The following is a 3,790-nucleotide window of genomic DNA, read 5'->3' on the forward strand; positions in this document are numbered from 1 at the left end:
CAGAAGGTAGAGAGAAAAAGAGTGCTATAACTATTACTAGGCCTTTTTAACCATAGTTTTCTTCAGAATTACAATAAAAATGGTATATAGTGCTACTTTGATTTATTCCCAACAAAATGCAATTAAAAAACCCCTTTTCACTCAGAAATGATTGGCTCCTCTATCTTTCATTTCCATGCAAAATATGCTAGTATTTAAAGCATGGGAGAAAGTTTTACCTACCAGCTAGCTGTAAAACCTGAACCTATGAATGGGTTCTCTGTTTCCTAATATCTAAATTACACAGGTCATGTCTGCAATCACGCCACCTTCAACCGAGGTTTCTATTGAGACAAACACCAGAAGCTTTGTTTCCAGTAGTAATAACATTTAGGCATTTCTTTGCAGTACACAGCATAAAGCCAAGGTAAGTCGCTCCCAGCGGGAGCAAGCTGTGTCATTGTGGTCTCTACCCACAGTGGCAGAATGAGTGTGACTGCACAGAATGCTGTGGCTCATCTGGGGCTAGCTGGGGCATTTGTCAGCTTGGTGACACATGGGTTAACCTCAGATCCGACAGCCCATCTCCTGTGGCAGCCACTAGTATGTGACCTACCTCCCAAATGACTTCCTTTCTGTTGCCCAAGCACAGGCCTTTGGGGCTGTACCAGGTGACCCAGAATGCTTGAGACATCCTTATGTATCTGGCAAAGGCACATCTTGGATGTGCAAGAGCTCCATAGAGATCTTGCAGGTGGGATTCCCAAGGACATCTCAAATGCCCCTTTATACACCAGGTTTGAACCTATCCAATCTCCAGCAGTTGTCTCCTCAGAAACTTCCTGTGCCACTATTGCTGTTACAGATTCCTATTTCAGGCACTATCATTCCATTCCTCATTTATATCACAGGGTCTTCCCTCTACTCCTGTCTTTCTCCTAATGAAAAATACTGCTTTGTTTATTTCTTCTTTGATTAGAACTGCCTTACATGACTGATCAGACTTGCTGTCCTTTCATGCATCTTGTCTATGTCATCCTTTCTAAGATGAGCAAAAGAAGAGAAAATGGAACATGAGCACATCATAGTTTATACTGTAGGACAATGGTATTTTTTATTTTATTCTTTTTCTTTCTTCAAACTGTTTAACAGCTGACTTGCTTTTGGTCTGCTCCTGCATCAAACTGACATTTTCATAAATATCTGTAGTTGAACCCCATTGTTGTATGTGTTAGCAAGAAATAATTCACTCTCCTTTCCTACTCATGTGTGTCATTTCACATGCGTCTGAAATAACAGCTAAAACCTATTACCTGGCCAGAATGTGAACTGACTTTAGAAGTCAGATATCTTATTAGTCAGGTATCTTATAGGTTATCTTATTACCCTAGGTGATGAATATTGTTTAAAAATGGGGGTTGCCTCACTATTTGATTTTTTTCTACTTTGTGTTTGTACAAGAAAATATGAGCACGAGTATTTTCTAAACTTCATTGCAAACATTTAATTCTACCCTTCTCTTGTTTCCTAGCTGTTTATCTCCATGTGAACCTTTCCTCTAATTCCACTTAGGTTTAGCAGTGAAATTAAGCAGAGAGGTGACACAAAGATACTGAATCTAGTTGTGCCAATTTTAATATAGTGTTTAATTTTAAGACTGTAAGGACACCAACATTTAGGATAGGCAGTTAACATTTTCAATTCTAGCAAATTTAGACATAGATTAAAGAAAAAAATAAAAATTATATCACTTCATCTGGTATAAAGATGAACTTTTAAAAGTTTGACAATTATACCATGGAAGTTGTAAAACAACCTTTTGAAATACTAGAAGTTTAATAAAGTGGAACTTAAACCAGTGTAGAAGAGGCCCAGAGAAGAGAAAATGTCAGGGAGCTGTTCAGTTTAGGAGGAGCAGGCTGTAAGGGGAGAGTGAAAAGCTAAAGCTATGTATTTCAGAAGAGTGTAGGAGGACAATTTAATTAAGGAAGTTCAGAAAATCTGCAGTTGAACAAGTGAAGAGCATGCCTGGTAATTGGGGTCATCAAATCACTTGGCAAAGAAACATTATTAAAGTACAAATGCATGAAAATACTTCAGTAGAGAGGAATCAATTTCCACTTCTAATAATGGAGATATCTTCAAATTTGGGAAGTGAGAGGAGTTACAAAAGTGGTTATGAAATAAAAGAGAAGCAAAATAAGATTTGTAAGTGACTCATTCTTTACAGTGTTGGTCAATCCCTACTTTGCCACAACAGGGAGGCAGAACAGTACCTTCATGACAGGGTTGTCACTAATCCTGTCATACTAAGCTGTATAAAACTGCAAAACTTCGAGTTCTACAAGTAGCCCAGGCTTACCTGTAGGACTTTGAATTTCTGGCTCACATGTCCCTCCAGGGAGAAGGAACAAAAGTTGTTGAAGGACAGGAATTTGATGAGAAAGAGGAGGTTGTTCTCGCTTAGTGTGTGCACAGCAGAGGAGCTGAGGCGTGAATGGTCCTGTGGCACTACTGACAGCGCTGCTGGGGAGACTGGCTGGTCAGAATGGAGCCAGCTAAAGAGGGAAGGGCTGGGGCTCACGGGGGCTGAAAAAAGGAGCACTGGGACTGTGTGATTGTTCATTGACCAGCGCTACTAACGATTCACCCCTGCACGTATATACTAAATATGTACATATACATGTATTGTGCATAGTTACAGATGTATTGTGCTACAGATATATAGTCTATACATGAGCTATATATATTACATATGAGCTATACACATATATATGTATGTGGTGTAAGATACAATTAATAGAACAGAATGAAACAGTATCTCATTAACAAACAAAGAAACAAGCCAACATTTCCTTGAATGGGGGGTGGGGGCGGTGAATTAAAACAAGGAGAAAGGGAATTACTAAGGGGAAGCATGGAAGGGTGTGAGGGAAGCTTCATTTTACCAGCTTGTCTTGTGGAATTCAGTTGCTTCTTGCTGAACTTTGACTTCAGCCCTTCGACAAACACTTGGGGAAGGGCCCTAAAAGTATATTTTCTGTTTGGAAATTCCTGAAGTGTTTAGTTGAATGTGGTTTGCAGTTTTATGCTCTCCTACGTTTCACGTGGTTTAATTCTTTATGAAGAAAACTGTGTTAATGTTTCATAATGAAACACTAAGAGCTGCTACATTGAGAATCTGTGGTTTAAAGCTTACCACTGTTTAATTAAACCTTATCTCAAGATTCCTTTTTTCACTAGTACACACAGCAGTATAAATTAGACAAATATGGTATGAGTCTACAACATATTAGAGCATTATATCTTTTCAAAACAATTTTGTACTGGCTATCAGCACCATGCCTACTTGTTTTTCCTAGATACACGTGCATCGCTGCTGAAAGAGCTATTTGTCTTCTCAACCTAAGTCACTGTCCTCTAACACACCATAGTCACAATGAAAGTTGGAGTATAGTAGAATGTTATAAGGAATACAATTTCAGATTTTGATCCATCTTGCCCTGTTTGGGTTTCCCCTTAAATTCAGTAACATTTCAGACCGTGACAAAGCTTATGGCTTTTGCTGCCCGGTCCCGGGCAGTGCGAGATGACAAAGCCAAACGTGTGAAGAAGATCTGCTCTCTGCAGCCACCAAGCTCGGGCTTAGGAGGGAAGCCATGCCACCCACCCTCACCGCGCCAAGGGTGAGCTCAGCCCGGATTCACGCTGGAGGCCAGGGCAGGATGGATGGGGCCGTCCCCGCGCCCGGCCGCTCACCCCTGCCCGCCTGGAAGGCGCTGCCCCCGCACCAAGGGAGAGGCGAGAAGCG

Source organism: Geospiza fortis, unplaced genomic scaffold (genome assembly GCF_000277835.1).
Source record: "Geospiza fortis unplaced genomic scaffold, GeoFor_1.0 scaffold41, whole genome shotgun sequence".
Classification (NCBI taxonomy): domain Eukaryota; kingdom Metazoa; phylum Chordata; class Aves; order Passeriformes; family Thraupidae; genus Geospiza; species Geospiza fortis.